The sequence below is a fragment of the Sus scrofa genome, chromosome 13 (assembly GCF_000003025.6).
Source record: "Sus scrofa isolate TJ Tabasco breed Duroc chromosome 13, Sscrofa11.1, whole genome shotgun sequence".
NCBI lineage: Eukaryota > Metazoa > Chordata > Mammalia > Artiodactyla > Suidae > Sus > Sus scrofa.
In genome coordinates, this window is record NC_010455.5 from 191954720 (window position 1) to 191980252 (window position 25533).

A 25533-nucleotide genomic window follows, 5' to 3' on the forward strand; every position below is an offset into this window, starting at 1 on the left:
GCCGTGAGCAGTGGTGTAGGTCGCAGAGACGTGGTTCAGATCCAGTGTTGCTGTGGCTGCAGCGTAGGCCAGCGGTTTCAGCTCTAATTTGACCCTTAGCCTGGGAACTCCCATAAGTCACAGATGCAGCCAAAAAAAAAAAAAAAAAAAAATGCATGAATAAGTCAAATGATTATAAGCCACATGAAGAAAAAACTTAATGTTATCTATCACCACCTTCCTGCTTATAACCTCGCTCCCCTCACTCCCTTAAAGTAATCTATGTCAACAGTGTGAACGTATCTTTCCACATGCTGATCTGCATTCATGCAAATATATCCCCAAACTACTTTTATAAAGGAGTTTTGATTCCTATCTTTTATAAAAAAAAATGGGATGATATTTATTATACTGGCTACCATTCTAGGTATTTTTTATAGGTATATAATGATACATAGACAGACATATAGATATACATACACATATGGATGTAGATATTCCATGCAATTATACCCTATTGCTGGGTATTCAGATTGCTTCCAAAATTTTGCCACTATAAATGCTACAATAAATATTCTTCATATATCTATATATGCTAGTACTTTTTTTATCTGCAGAATAGGTTCCAGAAACTGGTAATGTTGGATCAAAGAACATATGAATTTTTTTTTTTTTTTTTTTTTTTTTTTTGCTTTTTAGGGCCATACCTGTAGCATATGGAAGTTCCTAGGCTAGGTGTTAAATCGGAGCTATAGCTGCTGGCCTACACCACAGCCACTGCAGCCTGGGAACTGAGACACATCTGCAACCTACACCACAGTCATGGCAACATGGGATCCTTAACTCACTCAGCAAAGCCAGGGATTGAACCCACATCCTCATGGCTTCTTTCTGCTGAGCCACAACAGGAACACCCGCATATTTAATTTTTATAGAAACTGTCAAATTATTTCCCAAAGTATTGCACCAATTCACACTTACATCAGTGTTGCTTAAAATGGCAATTTACCCACATCCCTGCCAGTCTAGAATTGCATCGACTATGTCAATCTGGCTGCCCAAACACAGGCAAAGCCAAGGTTGGTTGATTGAGCAGCTCCATCATTTTAGTTCTCTGAGTTAATGGATGTAGGGTTGGTTTGGCTATCCCCCCATATTTAACATTTTCTTTCATACAACACATATCTTCCATGTTTATAAAGTGGTTGCTGCATGTCTACAGATCTCTTCTCTTGTGGGGATATAAGCAATAGAGTCACTCTAAGTGACTTAGGCGACAAAAATCCTGTTGAAAAGATAACACGTAGCTCATGGAATCATTGGGGATGTTGGAGAATCAGGTTTAGGGTTAAAGAGCCTGGAAAAAATGTCAAATCATGCCACAGAATTGTCTGAAAAAAATTTTAGTCCATTTTAAAGACTATGAAACGAAACAGTTGACATCACTGCCAGTTCTGCACCAGGAAACTTGAACTTATAGCAACTGCCAACTCCCTCCAAAGAATGCATTCCCACCTCTGCTTCTGGCACCATGGCAAGGAGTCCGGGTTATAGTGCATGGGAAGCTGGGAAATTTAGTATCTCAAGTTTTCAATTTTTCCAGTAGGAGGCAGTTTCTGCCTCCCACCAAAACTCATAACGGAATTCTTCAAACCATAGAAAGAGGATTTTGGTGCTTGACAGTAGGAAAAAATAATCAATGTATATAGCACAGATTCATTTGGAATTTATTCCTCCTAACAGATGAAAACTGATTTCCCAGTCTTTATGTTTTCTTAATAATATATTTAAAATTGTAAGTTTTATAATTTACATTCTTTTTTTAAATTTTATTGGAGTATAGTTGACTTACAATGTTGTATTAATTTCAGATGTACAGCAAAGTGAATCAGTTATACATGTTTGTTTTTAATTATGATTTTATGTTCTCAAGTTTTTTTAAGCAATTTACATTTTTCTAATATTTAAAACATCTGTAATTTTATTATTCATTCACCTGTAACTGGCTGTGATTTGGATCTTGGGGTTAAGTAATGACATTGTAATGCACCCAGCACTGACAGTAAACATTTGTGTTTGGGGTATTATAAGAACAAAAATTTTAGTTCCTAAAAAGATGGCCTTTGCATGGTTGTAAAGGGCCTATACCTCCTGGTGTGGTGTAATTTAAGATGGACTGAATGGCCTGCCTGTCAAAAATAGATCTCCTGCCAGGTTTTTATAAAGACTAATATTACCAGCTTGAAGGCCATTTTTCTGATTTACAGCACTAAAACCTAAGAAAGTCCACGTTAAAGACTGAAATTTACATCAACCGACTTGTTCATACATTAAGCACTGAAGTTTTAGGGTTCCCTCAGCTGGAGGCACCATTCAGTTTTAGCATTAAGCTAAAGCATTTAGCATTAAGCTTGAGAAGTTCCATCTCTTCAAGCTGAGAAATCATGTGTACAAAAATGAGCAATTTAAAACAGCTTTTGAAAAATACTCTCTATAAAGGGTCAGATAGTAAATAATTTCGGATTTGCACCCCATAAGGTCTTTATCACAACTCTTCAGCTCCCATTGTTGAGCAAAAGCAGCCACAGACAACACCTAAATGAAAGAGTATGGCTGTGTCTCAATAAAACTTTATTTATAAAAACAGATGCTATGTTATATTTGGCCCATGGGCCATGGTCTGCCAGGATCTGATGTAGAAAAAATATTACAAATTATTTATCATAAAAGTACACTTCAAAAATGTATTAATACACTTAGCACGGAGAAAAAATTAAAGTTGGGGTAAGATATCCCAAGATGTAATCTCAGCTCTCGCATTTCCTGATGCTCCATTTCCTCATTTGAAATGGAGACAAAAAGTACAGTGTTGTAAAAAAAATGTCCACAAATTTTTGTTGACATGTCTCCTTTCAAAAAAAAAAAAAATAGCTTCTAATTCCCTTCCCCTTGAATATGGACTGGACAGAGTGATTCATTCCAAATGAACAGAACACGGCTGACGTGGCTTCTACATAATTTCCAAGGATAAGTTATAAAAAGATGATTCAGCCTCAACCTGACTCTCTCTTGAGGTACTCACTCTTAAAACTTAATCACCAAGCTGTGAGGAATCCAAATGGCCAAATGGAAAGGTCATATACAGGGATTCTGACCATAACCCCAGCGGAGCTTCCAGCTGAGGGCCAGCATCATTTGTCAGACATGCAAATGAGCAAACTAGTTTCTGATTCTAGTCCCTAGTCTTGTACTGGTCCAGCTAATGATAAATGGAGCAGAAACATTTGTCTCCACAAGCCCCACCAAAACTGCAGAAACTTAGGTAAAATAAATGTCATCATTTTGTGTTACTAGTTTTGAGGTTTTAGTAACATAGCAATAGATTACTAGAATATAAAGATGGACAGAAACTCCCCAGTTATTACCATAAGAGAATTCTGTAGGAATCTCCCAAACCTATAAACCTGCTGACTTGGATCTTAGTTTCATGCACAAGCGTGTGTGTTCAGCTGATTATGGAGAAATCTTCCCAAAAATCCAAAGAGAGGACAAATAAAATAAACAAGCTTACTCTCAAGAGTCACAGAGAGGGAGTTCCCATGGTGGCGCAGTGGTTAACTAATCCGACTAGGAACCATGAGGTTGAGGGTTCGATCCCTGCCCTTGCTCACTGGGTTAAGGATCCGGCATTGCCGTGAGCTGTGGTGTAGGTTGCAGACGCGGCTCGGATCCCGCGTTGCTGTGGCTCTGGCATAGGCCGATAGCTACAGCACCAATTAGACCCCTAGCCTGGGAATCTCCATATGCCACGGGAGCAGCCCTAGAAAAGGCAAAAAGGCAAAAAGGCAAAAAAAAAAAAAAAAAAAAAGTCACAGAGAGGATTTATGAGGCAGAACCCAATGACCTAATAGACTAGTGATTTTTGAACTAGGAAGTCTGACCTTTATTTTGGTCAGAATGCTTTTCAATGGAAGGGTAAATCATATATTAAAAAAAAGAAAAGAAAAAAGGAGTTCCCATTGTGGAGCAGCAGAAATTAATCTGACTAGTATCCATGAGGATACAGGTTCGATCCCTGGCCTCGCTCAGTGGTTCAGAGATCTGTCATTGCTACGAGCTGTGGTGCAGGTTGCAAACACAGCTCAGATCCCATGTGGCTGTGGTGTATGCTGACAGCTGTAGCTCTGATTCAACCCCTAGCCTGGGAACTTCCATATACCTTGGGTGCAGCCCTGGGAAAAAAAAAGCAAAAGAAAACCCACAATTGCTTCCTAAAAAACTTGAATAGCCACAAGTCAATTATAATTAGTTCATTAAGTGTCTTTCTTTTTTTTTTTTTTTTTTTTTTTTTTTGTCTTTTTTGCCATTTCTTAGGCCACTCCCGCAGCATATGGAGGTTCCCAGGCTAGGGGTCTAATCGGAGCTGTAGCTGCCAGCCTAAGCCAGAGCCAGAGCCAGAGCAATGCAGGATCTGAGCCGTGTCTGCGACCTACACCACAGTTCACGGCAATGCTGGATCGTTAACCCAGTGAGCAAGGGCAGGGATTGAACCCACAACCCCATGGTTCCTGGTCGGATTCGTTAACCGCTGCGCCACGACGGGAACTCCAAGTGTCTTTCTTAAGTTCAAGATAATAAGATGGAGTCTGGGCTTGAAGGAACACAATGTCTACACTTTAGGTTTAAATACTGGATTTATGTTTGTGATTATTTTTTCATGAAGATGAACATGATACTGTGAGTCAAAGAAAAGAGAGAGAGAATAAACTTAGAAATGTGTGTTTGTAATTTGATGTCGTGACCTGCGTATGCAGGTCTGAGAAATAAGGATGATAGTTACTTAAGTAAGGAGTGAGTGATTATAAACATTGAAATTCCAGGATAAGCCTTAAAGAGAATGGAATATGAGACAATCCTTCAACTTTATTTCCTTATAGCACTTCTTCCCTTTCCCAAAACTATACACTGGCTACTTACTCTTTCTGCAACTAACCATTCTGTCCCAAAATGCCATAACTTTGGCACTCTAGGATCTTTCCTGGACTGTCCTCAGGGTAATGTTTTGAAATGAAGAAAATATCAAGTCAAATAGTCCTGGATTTGGGGTCACATCTGCCTCTAGCTAACTGTGTAAACTTGAGCCTTTTTTATTTATGACCAAGAATTTTAAGACTTGTAAAACAGAGATAGAATATCCTCCCATATCATGGTTACACAACTCAAGTAAGACAATATTCATGAAACACTTACCGCAACATCATGGGATCCATGTAGGGCAAGTTCAGTAAAGATCATTTTGCCAGAACCCCTAATTTCCTACTCAGTAACTCCTACTTATGCTTTGCAGTCCTGATGCAGTGTCACTGCCCCTTTACAGTCCTTGCCAAAGCCCCCAAGCAAAGATGAACTTCCTTCTCCAGGCTGTCATAGCATGTTGGCCACATTGCATTGTCTTAATATGACTGTGTGTCTGGCTGTCTCATGTAGATTTGGGACCTTATTAATTCCTTGTGTGTTTTGTCCCTTCATGATAATAGCCCAGAAATTTTTATTTTGTAATAAAGGCATCAATAAACATGCCATTTATAAAAATTAGTAGGTGTTATTTGAGAGAATTGAAGGGTGAATTACTCAGTATTTGGAAATGTTTTAGTCTGCCTTATAGAGGCCATCACTCCCCTTCATCTGGCTCCCACTTGCCCCACTGTCACCATTATTTGACTTATGGCTGGTCCCTAGTCATCTTTATGACCTTGCCTTCAGGTTTTCTCAAGTCAGAAGTTTTTTTTTTTAGTAAACCTACACCCTTATTAATGAAATATGACCAATCAATGCTATAGAGTACTCTTGAAATGTATAAATCAACTCATTGTATACATTGCCCAAAAGAGCAGTACTAATTGCCAAGGATGGAAAAAACACTGCCGTACAAGTTTACTTTTAGAAGTGCATTTTTTTTCTTAGGTAAGGTGTTATGTTCAAAAAGAGATTTAACTTTGATTCCTTTACTCGATCCATGTATTCTTAAACTGCTAAATTTCTAGATATGATAACTAAAATGTAGCTAATGTCCTAATGGATATTTAATACGACAAAAACACAAAACTAAGGACTTTTTACAGGTCATCACATTTTTATCACCATGGCAAACTTAAGAGAGAGATACTATCATTGTGACAGTTTCACAGAAGGGAAATTCCCAATAACATGAACCTAAGTCAAATTTTATCAGGCTGGTTTGAACATTTCACACAATTTATATACTCACAGAATTCACCAAGACCCAGGGTTTATGATATTTTTATTTTCACTTTAATTCTTTTTTTTTTTTTTTTGCTTTTTAGAGCCACCACTGTAGCATATGGAGGTTCCCAACTAAGGGTCAAATCAGAGCCATAGCCGGTGGCCTACACCACAGCCATTGCAACGTCAGATCTGAGCTGTGTCTGCAACCTACACCACAGCACACAGCAACACCGGATCCTTAACCCACTGAACAGGGCCAGGGATCGAACCTGCATCCTCATAGATGTTAGTCAGATTCATTTCCACTGAGCCACAATGGGAACTTAATATTACCTTAATATTACCTTTTCTAGTATTGGGGTAAGTGTATCAATGACCTATGTTAAGACTTTACTGATCATCAGTAAGGTGAATTTGCTTATCTGATTACCTTCTGTCATCTTAGAACTCACATGAATGAGAAAAACAGATGAATCCATTTCATTAGAAAATCAAAAGCAGAGAAAGAAAAAGTCACTAAAAGTTCAGGAATGGATGCTCCTTACTACAAGCATTAAAGGGAAGGAATCTGGGCAGTCCCGGGACTGCATGAATACATATTACTTTGTGAACAGATGAAACATTCAAAAAAACAAAAAAAGAGACCATCCTGATAGTCATATACATTTTCTTTTACCAGTGCTGCAGAGGTCTAAGACCTAAAGTAAGCCATCTTTTCATTTATCCCACTGACATTGATGCAGTAAACAGAAAGCTGATCTGAGGTACCCTTTTCAAGTTACTTACCATAGGAATACCCCAATATGTCAAAGGAGTCCCCAAAATAAAATCACGCAATCTTTGTAGACTAAGTTTCTACATATTTATTGTGGACATATTTCACCCAACACATTTTCCTTTAGGGTAGAGATTAAGACATCTAGGGGTGCTTAACGTGTTCCATTAGTCTCCAAGAAATAAAGACTGGGGTGTCATTTCTGCAATCCATCAAATGTGCTTAATTCTTTCTTGCTGGCATCTTCCTAGGTCATCAGTGTGGATTGGAACTAATAGGAAATCTCTCACAGAGAAATCTTCAAAAATTTGATCATCTAGAGGGAGGAAAGCAGAGCAGAGGAGACTGTTTCAGTGAGAGTAATTGCCATGGAGAAATAAAAGGTAAATTTTCTTATACTCCCATTATATGATCAGTTCCTCCAGAAACTTTGCTTCTTATATCCTTGATAAGATTTCCAGTAAGCAAATTATAAAATATTAAGATGTGGTTTCTAGATGTGATTAGTACATATGCTGGTTTGATGACCTCACCAAAACTGGCTACAGGTTTTATAGTGATGCAATCAAGGCATCCCTACTGTATTGATCCAATAAGTTTGGTGCTGTTGATGTGTTGCCGTAAGAACTGGACTTAGAATCGGAATTCATATATTCACACACCCTACCACTTTGCCATGAGGCACTGCAATCTAATAAAAGGCATCATTGTTGAGATCACAGAGTCCTAAATTCAAATACAGCCTCTGATATTTATAAAATAGAAAAAAAATTAACCAGTTTGCATCATTTTTTCCACACATTTAAACTAAGAGAAGCAATATTTTCCCTGCAATATTATTTTGACAATTATAGATAAATGTTATATATTTCATGATGTACGTGGGGGGCACACAATAAAAATTATTAATATTATTGACAGGAAAAATATGATAGAGAAAGTCAAAACCCAAATGTTGGATTTGAAATGATTAACAAAGTGTATAGACCCAGAAAAAACTAATTTTTAAAAAATGAAGGCACTTAGAAAGAAAGAAGTAAAGAAGAGAGGTTGGAAGGAAGGTAACATCAGTAACCAATTACCAGCATTAGAAATGAATGGGGGCATAACTACAGATCCTACACAAATAAAAGGTTTTTAAGGAAATATTTTGAGGACATTTATGTTCAAAATAATTCAATAAATTTGACAACATAGATAAAATAGATAAATTTCTTGAAAAAACAAAACTTCCAAAAATTTATACGTAAGAAAGAGAAAATCTGAATAGCACTAAAGAAATTGAGGTCATAATTTAAAACCTACTCACAAAGCCACAAAGAAAACTTCAGACCAAGGTAGCATTTGCTGAATTCTATCAGACACTTCCCACCAGTATTACATAGACTCTTTTAGAATATAAAGGATGAAGAAATACTGTTCAACTTATGAGGTTGACATAGCCCTAATACCAAAACCTAATGAAGACATTACAAGAAAAAAATATATACATATAAGAAAAAATAATAGAACAAAATATTCATATCAAAATATTCATAAATCAAATACAGCAATATAGAAATAATACATCATGACCAAGTATTCAAGACTAACTCTACAACTGTAAATCAGTCAATATAATTGATTAACAGAATAGAGGAGAAAAATCATGTGAATATAACAATACATACAAAAAAAATACTTCTTGACAAAATTAAACATAAATTCATAAGCACACACACCAAAAAAAAAACCTCTTAGCAAACTAGAAGTCCGGGGGGCAGGGGCAGGGAACAACTCGATCTTATAATAGACATCTACCAAAAACCTACAGCTAACATAGTGCTTAATGGTGAAATATTGAACCTTTTTTCAAGTTCAAGGATGTCGACTTTCACCACTTATATTTGGTGTCATCCCAAAGGTCCTAACCAATGAAATAAGGTTATAAAGATCTAATAAGTTCATATAAAGATTACAAAAAGGGAAATAAAAATATATTCATAGACTACATGACTATAAAGATAGCAAATCCTAAGAAATATTATTGATATTCAGAGTATCCCTAATGTCAAATTAATTCTATGCTAAGGAACAAAAGAAATAGCAATTTATTGTCAATATCTTTTGTCAATTAACATACTGGTCAGCAAATTACTGGAAGTACTTGGCTATTATTTCCATGTATAAGAGGAGTATTAATTCAGGTATAAAACATATGAAGGCTGAGTACATACTATCAAAATTGGTCCCTGCCCTCAAGGAACTTTCAGTCTTATTAAATTCCAAGACTTAATATGAGACTTTGATCACACTTCCATTGTACAAGTAAATTCACAGTTAACTAGTATGTGTGTTAGTTCTGCTGCCCAAGAACTACAACATAATGGTCAGCCCACCCCACACTGTTCTCATATGCATAAATCAATTGTTCCCATGGCCATTTACCAGTCAGATGGGATAAGTAAATCTGAGAGGTGATGATTCTTGGGTAGGGAAGGGTGTTAACGAACTTGTCACACAACACAAGGCAAAGGACAAACTATCATTCAGATTACCTTTAGATAATCTTCCTGGAAAATAGATTTCATATAACCCTTTTATTATTTCCACTTTACAGGGGAGGGAAGAACCTCACTAGAGTAACTGCACTTCCATGAGTCAGAAATTAAAGACCTGGAATCAATTATAAAACCTGTGCAGCCTTTAATGCTATTCTTTTTATGCCAGGTCAGGTTGCCCAGGAAACAAACTAGTCGGAAAATTGTATGCAGGCACTTAATTAAGGATGACCCTCAGGGTCGCCTGAAGGGAGGGGGCACCAGGATTGAGCAGAAGGAGAAGCTGGACTGCGATGTATTTGCAACAGGGACATCAAAGATTCTGCCGGGAGATCTAAAATTTCTTGACCTTTTAAAGATTGGCAAAGAGGGCCAGGGCTTTGAACCTTCTCATCAATCAGTCACCAATCAATCAGTCATCCTGAAGTCACACAACCCTGAATGTGGGCAAGGTGTTTCCTTTGGCAGAGGGCAGTGCCTGCAGACGGACTCAGCCAGGAGCTGTCATCAGGGAGCATCCTTTGCCACAGAAGGAATGAGCATCCAGTGCTGAAGGGGAACCTGTTAATATATGACAGCCTCCTGTATAGCCCATGGTAAACTGTGATAAAATTCTGTAACAGAAGGAATCTGTGTGCTTGCACTGAAGGCAGCTGAGAACTGGGGGTTTGAGGAGCTTCATCTCACACTAAAGGCAGAGGATGGAGAGAAATAGCAGATGAGCTACCAAGCAGAAATGAGCAAGCAGCAAGCTGTTTAGACACCCACTTCTAGAAAGAAGCAGAAGCAAGGAATTGGTCCAGGTCTGAAAGGGAACCCTGATGCCAAGCAGTTGAAAAGTGGGTACGAGCAGCGCTCCTGCATATGTGACAGCGAAGCGGTGACTTAAATAGTTAGCAGAGCACTGCTCCTGAGCCCCATTTACTGCGAGAGCTGTACGTCTTAATAGACTGACTGATTATGGGAAAGCCAGAGCTTCTGGTATTGAGACAGAAGCCACTCCCATACCATCGTCAGGTATTAAAAAAAATAAACAAGAACAATTGGCTATTTCAGTAGGCAGAATGGAGAGACAGACATATTTTCATGTCACTTTTTAGAATTTCATGGAGCAAAGGTAGTAGACTTAAAGCGATTTTTACTTATTTTTGTGTTTTTCTATATTTTTATAATAGAATAATCGAATGAACTTTTACATGAGACAGGTTATACAAAAGTGTCACTTCCACCTTACAACCATTCTACCATACACAGCACTCTTCTGCACTCCAACCACTGTTTGGGCCATCAAACTTTCTTACCTTGCTTTCTTTCTATATTTATTTTTATTATTACATTTACCAGTGTTTACATTATTATAATAAATATTACAACACACATACAATATATACTTTATAATTTAAATTTTACAAACCACATACAATATATATTTTACAATTTCTGTATTAAGTATAAATGTAATACTTCATTATATATAATGTATATAATTATATGTTATAAATTATTATTTGTTATTCTATTTTATTAATGTATTCTATTCAGTCACTTTGCTTTGATCTGTAATAGCCCTCATAGGTTTCAGTATCTTTTATCCCAAAATGTGTGCATTTGGAGTGAGTTAGATAAATAAGGTAGGTTCTATAGGAAATAAAATTTTAGTTTGTAAGAAATGAAAGTTGCTTCATCTCATATGGATAGAAACTCACTCTCCCCCCCGCAAAAAGGAGGGGAACCCACCCTAAAAGCTGCAAGACATGCCTTTGGCAGTGACCTTTTTTGTGCTGTGGACACTGGATTATTTAGCACACTGTAAGGCGAGCCAGACGACTTGAAAATGTTCAGATAAGTCAGGGTCAGCATGACCCTTTATGTACTCAATTCTTGGGAAGATCACTAGCTTAAAACTGTCCAGGAATGTTTTGTAGGAAGCCAGGCAAGTGGCTATGAACAAAAGAAGTAGTTACTATTCCAAAACTGAAACTAGACTAACAGGTTGGAAAAGATCATTTACTGCTCCAGAAAGTTGCAAAAGGAGATGGTGACAGCATACTTTATGACAGGTTTATCAAAGAAGTGAAACGCCTTGCATGTGACCTTTATTTTGAACATGCCACCGAGTTTTTAATATAATTTCTCTCTATTATATATCAGGTTGTTAAAATGTTTTCCATAAACAAAATTTAGTTGTAAAAAGCATCCAGAATATTATTAGTGATGGATTACTCAAAAAAAAAAAAGCAGAGCTCTCTATATTGTATGAACAGACTTTGGTTCTGGTGGTCATGAAAGTAGGCAAGCTGAAACATACAGAGTGATAAAAGATGAAGAGACTGGGAAAATTAGAGTCAGCTTCCTGCCCTAATGTGCATCCACTTGATTTTCGAGGAAGTGATGAAATAGATGAAAGAACTGGGGTGATGTAGAGGAGACCCAGAGAGAAAATTTTACAACATTTTTACCACTTAAAAGAGAAACGGTCAGATTATGCTGCATAGGGTATACGAGCATGGCACTGAAGCCAGACAAGTGTGAATGTAAAACCTGGCTTCCCACTTACTCCACACATAACTTATGGAATGCTTCTCTCTGAGCCTCAGTTTACTTCTGTGTAAACTGAGGATTAAACGATTACCACAATTCTCTTGTGGAACAGTGGGCTAAGGATCTGGCATTGCCACTGCAGCAGCATGAGTCACTACTGTGGTGCAGGGTAGATCCCTGGCCCAAGAACCTCCATATGCCTCAGGCTTGGCCAAAAAAAAAAAAAATGGCCTTGCTTGTAGAATTGGTATGTATAGTAATAAATAATTTAAAAATGAAAAGCAACTAGCAACTCTTATTGTTGTTAATAAACAGAGTAAATGAGTTATTGTCATATAAAGGTAATATGTGGTCATTTTTTAGGATCTTTGAAAGCAAAAGGTCTAAACAAGAAACTGTATTTCACTTCTTTGCTAATATTTTCCATTAAGTCTGCATTTAACATAGAGTATGTAACATATTTTCCTTCTAAAGGCAAATCTTAACATGTGACTGCTTCTTTTAATCTTCCTCTTCTTTCTTAATCCTAGCAAAACAAGGTATTCCCTAACCATTAACCTCCAATAGGATAATTGAAGGAAAATCCAGCACCAACTGTCAGCCTGAGGTATTTCTCAGTTTCTAAGAGAAAAAGGAATAGAAACACTTGTTCTGACCATGCTACAACTCCCAGGACTCTGCGAGCCATGGTGTCAGCACAGTTCTGCCAACCCTAAAAAAAAAATGTGTGCTTATACTGGCTGATTCATTCATATGTTTTTTAAAAGGGACAAATATGTATTGAACACTCACTATATGTCTGAGCACATATAGATGCACATGATAAAGCATATGTATATATATACACACACATATATATATGAGCAAAACAATTACTTACTTTAAAGGAACACATGGCCAAAGTTTTAGGCAGAAACATGTTCTCAACATGCTGCATTAGCCACTTATTTTGACTTTGTATTGTATACACAACATAAATATGGAATACAATAGAACTACAGTTTCTTCATTAATAAAATGAATCTCATCATATACTACCCAATTTAAGATCAATGTCCTATTTTTAATGTTCGTGCTGGCCAATTTAAATACTTTGTGGAAATGAGTTCAACTAACAAACAATTTAATACTTCTATTGAAGCAAATGAGTTAATGAATTCATTGACAATTATGTAATTATAGAATTAATTGAAAATTTCAAAGGCTACCTTCCAAAGGACCAGATGGTTTCAGATGTGAATTTTTTTATATTATATAATGCTTTGTTGTTCAAACTGTCCCTTATCCTACAAAAACAATTCATTATGTATAATCATATTGGTAATAACAAAATTTTATATACTATAAAAAATGACAGATAAACATCACTAAGGAGTATAAATTTTAAAGTACTAAATAAAATATTTGTAAATAAATTCATAAGTAAAAATTTATAAATACAATTTATCATATTTATATGTCAAAGGAGAAAAATCATATGGTCTCCTAATAGGTACCCAAAACGTAACTTGCAAAATTTAGCTTCCACTCTTTTTTTTTTTTTCTGTCTTTTTATGGCCACACCCACAGCATATGGAGGTTCTCAGGCTCAGGATCAAATCAGAGCTATAGCTGCCAGCCTACACCACAGCTACAGCAATGCCAGATCCAATCCACATCTGCAACCTACACCACAGCTCATGGCAACACTGGATCCTTAATCCACTGGATTGAACCTGCATCCTTATGGATGCCAATCAGATTCATTTCCACTAAGCCACGGCAGGAATTCTGGCTTCCATTCTTGATTTAAAAAAAAAAAAAAAAAAACTTAGAGTAGAACTAGATGAATATTAATTTAATGTTGAAAATATATATACATATGTATGTACATATAAATTAAGTAAGCAAAAGTCATATCTAATATTGAAATTAAAAGCATTCCTCTTAAATTGTCACAGGCAAAGATGCCTGTAGTTTCTGTAATTACTTAACATTTTCCTGTAAGTACCAGTCAATGAAATACAGTATAAAAATAAATGAGATGTGAAAATATGCAAGGGAAAGAAAACACCACTGCAATTATTCCAGGTGATATTATTTTATATCTAGAAGTCCCAGTTGAAAAACAGTAAGCTCAGAGAGGTAGCAAATCATATATATTAAAAAAAAAAATACAAAACGCTACAAATCAATTAAATTGTTGGGGTGTTCCATCTCTTGAAGTCTAGTTAATACAAGCTATTCTACACTCTGTGCAAGTTCAAAGCCTTCCTCAGTATTTCTTTTTAATTGCCTGGAGGTTTGTGTTCTCCTAGGCGCCTTTGGCTTTGGGGTCCTATGTTGACATGTGCTATGTCTCTTCCCTTACAATGTCATTTTGCTTGAGTTAGAAAATTGTATTAAATAGTGAGTAAGTATATGGGCTTTGGAAGTCGAAGTATATACAGCAGTAGTATTCATTTACTAATTTTTTTTTTTTTTTTTTGTCTTTTTGTCTTTTGTTGTTGTTGTTGTTGCTATTTCTTGGGCCGCTCCCGCGGCATATGGAGGTTCCCAGGCTAGGGGTTGAATCGGAGCTGTAGCCACCGGCCTACGCCAGAGCCACAGCAACGCAGGATCCGAGCCGCGTCTGCAACCTACACCACAGCTCACGGCAACGCCGGATCGTTAACCCACTGAGCAAGGGCAGGGACCGAACCCGCAACCTCATGGTTCCTAGTCGGATTCGTTAACCACTGCGCCACGACGGGAACTCCCATTTACTAATTTTTTATCCATGTTAAAATCAGGCAACATTTATAAACCCGTTAAATAAAAAAGCAAAATATATCCTCTTTTCATTTTTTGATTGTTTATTGAAAGGAAAATGCTATAACATTTTAAGTTGAAGTTATTCTCTTATTTTCTTATACGTCTCTTGTTCCTCATTCGTTAGACTGATTATTTCATAAGTTTTACATTCACTGAGAGGAAGAAATTTGTTTACTCTATTAAAGAAGTAGCATGCTACTAGGATCCCCTTAGACAAAATTTCCCTTTTATACCTCCTGAAATCACTACAGATTTGAGATATGCTTAAACTGAATGTTTCACCTGTAAATAATATATTCATAATTTCATGAGTACATTAGTTTTAACTCACATTTACAAAGCTCATGCTTTTTATTTTATTTCATTTCAGTTCTCTCTCTCTTTTTTTTTTTTTTTGGCTTTTTAGGGCCACATTTGTGGCATAGGGAAGTTCCCAGGCCCCAGGCTAGGTAGGGGTCAAATCAGAGCTACAGCTGCCAGCCTATGCCACAGCCACAGCAATGCATGATGCAAGCTGTGTCTGTGACCTACACCACAGCTCCCAGCAATGCCAGATCCCCGACCCACTGAGCAAGGCCAGGGATCGAACCTGCATCCACATGCATACTAGTTGGATTCGTTTCCACTGCACTGCAATGGGAACTCCCTCATTTCAGTTCTCCTAATAAGTTGGAATGTCCACCTCAGCATTACTTGAGAAGCTGTAAATATTCTAAATTATGAAAACTATCTTTAATATGTATTCCACACAACACAGGACAGAGATTTATTCTTGGGAAAAAATATTTTCTAGAGGAGTTCTTAAAAAGAAGTAATTGTGAGTAGCTCTTTTAAAAAAAAATCCGGAGTTCCCGCCGTGGCGCAGTGGTTAACGAATCTGACTAGGAACCATGAGGTTGCAGGTTCGGTCCCTGCCCTTGCTCAGTGGGTTAACGATCTGGCGTTGCCGTGAGCTGTGGTGTAGGTTGCAGACGTGGCTCAGATCCTGCGTTGCTGTGGCTCTGGCGTAGGCTGGTGGCTACGGCTCCGATTAGACCCCTAGCCTGGGAACCTCCATATGCCGCAGGAGCGGCCCAAGAAATAGCAAAAAGCCAAAAAAAAAAAAAAAAAAAAAAATCCTTCCAGTGATTAAACAAGCGAAATATTTTAAAACAATGTCGTATAATTTGTCAACATCATGCTCTTTATTTTTTTATTTTTAAAGTTTTATTGAAGTATAGTTGCTTTACAAGTTGTTATAATTTCTGCTGTACAACAAAGTGATTCATTTATACATGCATACAGATCCATTCTCTTTCAGATTCTTTACCCACATAGATTATCACAGAATATCAGATAGAGATCTCTGTGCTATACAGCAGTTCCCCACTGGCCAATCATTCCGTTTATCTCAGTGTGCATATGCCAATCCCAAAACCCCTGTGCATCCCTCTCCCCCCACCCATCCCCTTTGGTAACCCTAAGTTTTTCAAAGTCTGTGATTCTCTCTCTGTTCCGCAAATAAGTTTATTTGTATCCTTTTTTAAGATTCCACATATGAGTGATATCATATGATGTTTATCTTCACTGTCTGACTAACTTCACTCAGTATGATAATTTCTAGGTCCATCCATGTTGCTACAAATGACATTATTTCATTCTTTTTTATGGCTGGGTAATACTCCATTGTATAGATGTACCAGATCTTCTTTATCCATTCCTCTGTTCATGGACATTTAGGTTGCTTCCAAATCATGGCTATTGGAAAAAAGTGCTTCAGTGAACATTGGGGTACATATATATCTTTTCAAATTATGGTTTTCTCTGGACAGATGCCCAGAAGTGGGATTGCTGGATCAAATGGTATGATGGAGAGAAAATTATTGATACTCATATTTACTGAATATCTACTTATCACTTGGGTTTCCACTAAGACCTTTCACAGATGTAGTTTTATCTACATTATCTCAGAGAGGATGTTGAGCTTAAAAAATTTGGATGAGGAGTTCCCGTCGTGGCGCAGTGGTTAACGAATCCGACTAGGAACCATGAGGTTGCGGGTTCGGTCCCTGCCCGTGCTCAGTGGGTTAACGATCCGGCGTTGCCGTGAGCTGTGGTGTAGGTCGCAGACACGGCTCGGATCCCGCGTTGCTGTGGCTCTGGCATAGGCTGGCAGCTACAGCTCCGATTAGACCCCTAGCCTGGGAACCTCCATATGCCGCGGGAGCGGCCCAAGAAATAGCAAAAAGACAAAAAAAAAAAAAAAAAAATTTGGATGAGATCAAGAGAATCCAGAGTATAAACCTGAGCTTCTTACCCTTCTTTCCCATGAACCACTTGTGTTGCCTTTTCATTTTCATCTTTTGTGGCAGAAAGAACCATCTGCGTCATTTATTCTACTCACAAAGCAAGAGCTCTATCACTTTACATGTTTCTGTTATCTTTTAAAATTGAGACATAATTTACCTGCAGGAAAATACTCAGCTTTTAAGTGTATTGTGCAATTAATTTTGACAAATGTGTACACCCACATAACCACCACCCAAGAAAGACAGAGCATCTGTATCACTCATCACTCCAGAAAATTCTTCCTCTGCCCTTTTCCAGCCTATCCTGCTCCACACCACCTTTGAGGCAACTACCATTAGTGTCTCTCTAATATCATATAAAGTCATATAAAGAGAGCTATGCGGTGTGTTCTCTTTTGCACCTGGCTTTCTTGGCTCAAAGTTTTGAAATGCACCCATGTTCTTCTATGTATCAGAAGCTTGCTTCTCCTTTTCACTGAGTGTTACTGTACTGTAGGATCAACTTGTTTAGTCATTGGTTGATGGATATTTGGATTTTTTTTTTCCTTTGGGGTTTATCATGAATAAAATATCTATGAATATTCTTATATAAATCTGCTTGTGGGACTATGTTTCATTTTTCTTGTATAAATACAGAGGAGGGGAATTTCTGAGTCAGATGATATAGAGTTGTTTATTTTATAAAAAACTGACAAACCATTGTCCAAAGAGGTTGTACCATTTGATTCTCCCATCAGCATATCTCAGTTCCAATTGTTCCACATCCTCGCCAACAGTACTGTCAGACTTTTTTAATTTTAGCCATTTGAGTGGGTGTTAAGTGCTATCTCATTCTAGTCTTCAGGAGAATACATTTCCCCAAACACTAATGAAATTGATTATGTTTCCATGAGTTTATTGGCTGTTCATATATCTTCTCTTGTGAAATATATATTTTTTTGCCTATATTAAATTAGGTTTGTCAGATTTCCTGAAATGTCTCAGCAGTAACGAACCCGACTAGTATCCATGAGGACACGGGTTCAATCCATGGCCTTGTTCATTGGATTAAGGAGGCAGTGGTTGGTTAAGGATCCAGTGTTGTTGTGAGCTGTGGTGTAGGTCGCAGATGCAGTGCGGATCTGGTGTTAGTGGGGCTGTGGTGTAGGCCAGCAGCTACAGCTTCAATTCAACCGGGGACCTTCCATATGCTGTAGCTGCAGCCCTAAAAAGGCAATAAATAAATAAATAAATTAGGCTTTTTTTGTTATCGAGATTTAGGAGTTTTAAGAATATTTTTAATAGAAGCCCTTTGTCAGATATATGCAATTTGAATATTTTGTCCAATCTATGGCTTGTCCTATCATTTTCTTAACAATATTTTTAATAAATAGAATTTTAGTTTTTATAAAATTCTAACTTTCAATTTTCTTATGGTTTTCTCCTTTTTATTTAAGAAATCTTCGTCTATTATGTGATTGTGAAGATATCCTCTATGTTTCCTTTGAGACGTTCTGTAGGTTTACCTTTTACTTTTTGACTTATGACTCATCCCAAATTAATTTCAGTGGTTTATTACCTTTAGATGCTGAGATTTCATATCCAGAATCTTACTTGTTTGCCTTTGAAACTTAAGAAATCCTGGCACCTTGTTAAGTAGAGAAACCTCCCTTAATATAAAGTAAAAACTCACATATGACCATAAGGAAAAGCAGAGACAAGCATAAATCACCTGACATCAGAATAATCCAAGGTCATGGTCTTCTCGCCTTAAATCCAGCTCCCTGGCCCCTAAACAGAACTCCTTTCCACAATATACTTCTATGTATACTAGAACTTTAGCCTCCTGTCTTTGACTTTCCTATTTCTGACAGTTCTTCCTTTTTTCTTTTTCCCAAGGAAAAAAATTCAAAATATACCATGGTCTATGGAGAAGATCACAATGTAAAATCATCTTCAGAAAGATGGGGTTTTGATGTGGGTTTTCTTTGCGGAATGTTTGATTTGCAAGAAGCAGTCATGTTCTAGGTAAGTAGAACATCCTTGTTTCATCCTCTGATAATGTCATAGTTCAAAAACCTGGGCATCATCCTAACTCTTCCTTCCTCTTCAACTATACATTTAGTGTTGTCAAGTTAATACAGGTCACCCAGTGACATTTCCATTTCAATTAAACAATGAAGCATTTTTATGTGATCCAACTATTACCTGGAATGTACTTATACTAAAAAAGCTATTTGCTATTTATCTGAGATTCAAATGTAACTGGATATCCTCTATTTTTATTTGCTAAATCTGGTCACTCTACCCACATCCAATTCATCACCAAGCCATCTAAATTCTATCTCCTCAACATTTCCTAAATTAAACCCAGTTATTTCCATCTCTACTATCTGTACTCTTGAAAAACACACCACATCTGTACCTAAACTGCTTTAATGACTTCCTAAGTGACTCCCAGTCTCTAGTCTAAACATTCTTCATGCTTCATTACAGCCATAAAGACTCTTTTAAACATGACCCTGGTCATACATCACCCCCTTTAACTGTTCCTGTTTCTTTTAAGATAAATTCTAAATTCTTTTTCTTTCTTTTTTTTTTTTGTCTTTTTGTTGTCGTTGTTGTTGTTGTTGCTATTTCTTGGGCCGCTCCCGCGGCATATGGAGGTTCCCAGGCTAGGGGTTGAATCGGAGCTGTAGCCACCGGCCTACGCCAGAGCCACAGCAACGCAGGATCCGAGCCGCGTCTGCAACCTACACCACAGCTCACGGCAACGCCGGATCGTTAACCCATTGAGCAAGGGCAGGGACCGAACCCGCAACCTCATGGTTCCTAGTCGGATTCGTTAACCACTGCGCCACGACGGGAACTCCTAAATTCTAAATTCTTAAATTTGGCTTTCAATGCTATATCTTATCTGTCCAGCTTATTTCTAAGCAATCATGATCTTGTCTTCTCCATGCATTACCACCACTTTAGAAAAGCTTTCAATCTCTTAAAAAAGCTAGAGTCTGTCCTTTGGTTTTGATATTCACATACTTATTTCCTTGTACTTACAGTATTCTTTCAGCCCATTGGTCTCACTCCACCTTTCTCCTGGAGCTTGGTCTGTTTGCCCTTGGATATATTATTTTTCCTGCCCCTGCCCTGCCACTAGTGTTTTAATCATTATCTATTTACCCTATGGTGAAGGAGAAATCCCTCCACTCCACTTATGGGGATGGTGGAACTCTGACACCCAAAACAGGACAGACAAAATTGATGGTAGCATTAGTCACAGATACTCACAACCCAAGGCCCAAGGAAGTATGCAGAGACAGACAGGTTGTACTTCGGACCAAAGTGAACAGCAGAGCTCAGGTAACCGCAAACAGCTGTGGGAGGCCGGCTTTGTTGTATCAAAAGGGTGAGGTGCCCTCTGGTTACCACAGGAGAATTTGATTGGCTTATTCGAATTATTATATGGGCTGGCAGAGAACACCGTCTCTACTCAGGAAATGTACATTGTCCCCTTGATAAGGATTGTTTGGCTAAAGGTCAATGTCAATGGGAGCAGAGTGGGGAGAATGCGGGATTGGACTATTTAAGGGCCTCCCAGTTTCCTCAGAGGTCAAGGCCACACATAATATTGGCCCTTAATGTTAGGCTTTCCACCATAACTAATGAACTTGTAGAATGTACATCACCTAATACCTCATCTCAAATGACATCTAAAAATGAGTAGATTTACCTTTCACCAAAGTCAAAAATGTAATTAAATATGTCAGGAAAATTGTCCAACAGTTAGAAATGGGCAAAAAAAATATTATTGGCTATTTTCTCAGTGGAGTTATTGGATCCAGAGGTTATCTAATTCTATTGAACTTTGTACCTTTGATTCTACTTCTAATGATTAGGTAATTTTAAAACTCTATTGGGGGAAAAGTCAGGTTGTAGGAAATTGATGGCAGTGCAAATGATTCTTGTCTAAATCAATGCAAATGAATTCTGTTGGTAGACATATTTATTCCCAGACTATAGATGACCCCAAACATACATCATTACATTACATTTTATCATCTTGTAAAATATTAATCAGTTTTGCTCCATCTATTAGTAAATTCACTTCATCATTCCTGGTTTTGTGTGTATATGGATGGGTATGTATGTATGTACATATATTTATAATGTATTTATATATTATTTATACTATATTATATTTATATATTCTTTAAATCTCATTTGAACAAGCTTGATCGTATTACTGGACCTCTCATTAATTAAGTAGTTTAATATTATATTTAATACATATTTACATTTTCAAAAGTGTCATGAGTTTCCCTTTTCAAAATTGTACCTTACAGTGAAGATAGTTATGTATATTAAAAAAAAATCCTAGGAAAGGGAATACAAACATATTTAAAAGTAAACGCTGTCTTCAATGAGACAGTGAAGCTAAGTTTTGTAATTTTATTTGTTTTTTAAATGATAGGTTTTTAAATTTGCATATTTTATTAAATTCATAAATTTAAAAGGATAAATATTTCAGAGAACAAAGTCAACACACCACGAAACAGATAAAATGGGACAGGAAAGATACATGTGCCCATTAGTAAATTATAGTAGTTTTATTTATTGAAAATTATGCATATCTGGTAGTCCTCAGTCTAAGGGCATTAGCCCAATGCCAATTCTTTGCTTGGCAATACTAAAGAATGTTTCACCCTCAGAGCATGTAAAAGGTTCCAGTTTTGCTTTCTTCCAAATTGAAAGTTTGGCTGTTCACTCTGGTGACTAAACTTTCTTTAAACAAAAAAAGCTTAACTCCAAAGCTTTCCTTACCCTGAAAGTAGCTTAGGTATTGCCTGATCAGTTTAAATGTCATTTTGACTGACAAAGCGTAAAAGAGGCTTGGCAGCAAATTTTTTTACACAAACAAACTGTTGCTAGGTCACAATTCTGACTCTCTAAGACATCATTAAGCAGCCTGACAGTAGGCAAAAACTGAGATTTTGTTGCTAAAAGTGAACGTCATCCGTTTCTGAATATAATTTATATATGACTTGGCTTTTATAATTTTGTTCTCTTTTTACATAAATGAACTTGGTGAGACTCAGTGGTTGTAAGAAGTCGGTGGGTGGATAAGTTCCTTGTAAAAGAAGTGGGTGATTCTCCACCACCTTACTTTCCCCAATCAGAACAAATATAAGAAGGAAGACCCTAGAAAGGTACTTGCTTCACCTTCTCTTGGATCAATTCCCATAATGATGGGCTCAGTGAATAGTATTTTTCCACCTCAGGGCAGGGAGCAGTTATGTACTGGGTCCTGCAAGGTCAGATGGTTAAGAAAAAGAACATAACCTGGGGGAAGAACTAGGATGGGATGGGCAGAGCTCCCCAACAAGTTGCTTGCTGAATCCTGTTTAGCCTCCCGCCCCACTATCCACCCAGTTTAGCAAAAATGACAGCATTCCTGGCTTCTGGTGCACCATCCCAGCCATTTTTCACCAAGTCCAACTGGCTTTGCTTCAACAAGAAACCCTAATGAACTAAAGAAAATCTTAGCATGCAAAGTCAAAGAGCTTGCCCTGTTCCCCATAAAACCAGTGAAAAAATGCCACTGAAACTCATCACAAACCACACCTCCTACACTAAACTCTTTCCAACTCATCAGCCAACAATTACCCCTCCCCTCAATATCTGTAAGTACATACATAGCCCCTCATTCTCCTGTGTATTTATACAGCATCCTGTTGTTATTCACACATTTGAGTATGTGTTTTCCCTTCCTTGACTGGAAAGTAAACTAAGAAAGAAACCATGGGCTGTGTTTTTGTACTTAGTAATAAGCAAGATCAGATTTATATGAAAGTATATGCAAGGTTAATAGTAATCAGTTTCCCACACCAAAATATAACCAATATAGATAATGGGCTTTGCTTTGGAACCAATAATCTGGTTGACTTCGGAAGAACAAGTGTAAATTTCTTGCCCCTTCATGCTAAAAATATAGATCTTTTATATTTCCAAATTAAAAGAGAAAATTGAACTGAGCCCAGAGATCTTAGTAGAATCTGAACTGCAAAAAAGCTTCATAGAGGCTTGGAATGGCTGATACACTGAGAAAGAAAAAATAATTTTTTTAAATGGCTTAAAAGTTGTTGTTGACAAATACAGTAGCTACAATTACTACATTCCTAAAGACTAGAGAGGATATTTCCAAATATGTAAACCGTTTTTATGTTTTTCCCTAAAGTATTATAATCAGCACCATATTATCCAAATTAGGTTATAGCTGAGTATTAAAGAAATTTGAATAATAAAGGACTGAACTATGGGATTTTCTGTTTGGGGATCTCTCAGTTGTTGTAGTGTAAACTGAAGCTGATATTTTTAAATGAATTTATTAATCTCACTTTGTCCAGGACCAGACAGTAGTCCAGCTCACACATGTGAACCCCATGGGTTATATAACTTAATCCAGAAAGAACACATTTCTCAAATGGTGAGCTTATCAAGGCAAGTTCCTTGACTTGATGTCATATTGTAGCTGGGAGGTGTAATTTCCTCTTACACCATCCAGGAATCAAATAAGTTTTACTGGGTAAAATATCATACTATAAATCATATATTATAACTTTCAGAATGAAACTTTTATAAGAAAGGAGACAAGCCCCCCAGTGTTCTGGAGAGGGTCTGCCAGGGTACTCAGTCTTGGAGCTAAATATTTAAAATAAGAATGAAGTCCTCCTAGAGGGCTAAGAAAATCAAGCTAATAAGATTATAGTAGAAAATAACTAGCAAAGACTAAGGGGAAATCTTGTAATCACTAGCTCTTTAAAAATAAATTTCATTTCATTTATTCTAAGATACACAGTAATGAACCTTATAATTGCTAGTAGCCAGGCTGTTTTCATAGTATAGTTGCCATTATCTCATACAAACCAACTTGGTTATTTATCCTGGTATAAATATCAGTCAGTCAGGAGACTCCTTATGGACTATTTGAGGAAGAAATACAAATGCTGATTGCTACCTGAAAATCTTCCTTTGATATTTTCTCATAAGATCAAAAGAGTTTACAATTTGCATCAAAGATTACAGAGTAAACAATGTTATTGGAAGAGAATTTCAGAAACAATAGAGGAACATTCTCAAGAAATACTGTACTGACAACATGCTTAATGGCACAGATAATTCTATTGTTGGGAAAACACTAACCATCAATGACTCCAAGTCAAAAAGTATTTCTGGAAGAGGGGATTAAGATAGTGGAATAGAAGAACTGGAGCTCAACTTCCCTCCTAAAAACAATAAAATTTACAAAAAATGCTGAGCAATCTTCAACCAAATGGACCAGAAACTTTCAAAAAGATATCCTACTCCAGAAGACAAAGAGGAAGCTACATCAAGAGGTAGGAGGGGGTGATTACATGATATAAGAAGCCCCATACTCCCTGGTGGGAAGCCCCATGGACTAGAAAGTAACTGGTACACAGAGACTCACCTACAGGAGTGAGAGTTCTGAGCCCCACATCAAACTCACATGTTAGAGAAAGAGCCCCTGGAGCATCTGGCATTGAAGACCAGTGGGGCTTGTGTGCAGGAGCTCCATGGGACTGGGGGAAATGGAGACCCCATTCTTAAAAGGGACACACAGACTTTCACATGTACTGGTCTCAGGGCAAATCAAAGTCTCCATAGGAATCTGGGTCAAACTGACTAAGTTATTGGAGGATCTCCTAAGAAAAACAGGGGAGATGTGGCTTGTTGTGGGGGAAACATTGGAAGCAAAGCTCTTGGGAATATTCACAGCATGCCTTCTCTGAGGTGGCCATTTGGGAAAATCTGCCCACTCAGTCAGGTCAGCACTGAAGCCCAGGGCAAACAACAATCCAGGTGGATAATAGCCATCCCGTCAGTAAATAGGCTGCCCAAAGGCCCCCCCCTCCCCTGGCACACAGAGACAAAGCCCCACCCACCAGAGGATAGGAATCAGCTCCACTACCAGTAGGCAGGCATCAGTCCCTCCCATCAGGAAGCCTACAGCAAGCCCCCATACTGACTTCAGCACAGGGCAGACACAGAAGTAAGAGAGCTACAACTCTATTATCTGTAAAAAGGTCACCACAACAAAACTAAAAATGAAAAGAGAGAACTGAAACTCAGAGAGAAAAGAAAAATCCAGAAAATCAGCTAGATGATGAGAGATCTTAGCCCAGAAAAAGATTTTAGACTGTTGATGCTGAAATGATGCAGACTTTAAATAAACCAGAGGCAAAGATGGTAACTTACAGGAAACCTGACCAAAGGATACAAGATATAAAACTTAAACAAGAGATGCAAAATACAATAACTGAAATAAAAACTCACTAGAGTTCCGCGTGGCGCAGTGGTTAACGAATCAACTGGG

General features: G+C 37.4%; 1 long non-coding RNA gene across 1 annotated transcript in view; it reads right to left on the bottom strand.

The window, feature by feature from the left end:
• LOC106505844 overlaps positions 6521 to 25533 on the bottom strand; it is a 110831-nt gene continuing 91818 nt past the window's right edge. The window contains exon 5 of the long non-coding RNA XR_002338024.1: positions 6521 to 7316. This is a non-coding gene — a long non-coding RNA (uncharacterized LOC106505844). The remainder of the gene's footprint in view (positions 7317 to 25533) is intronic.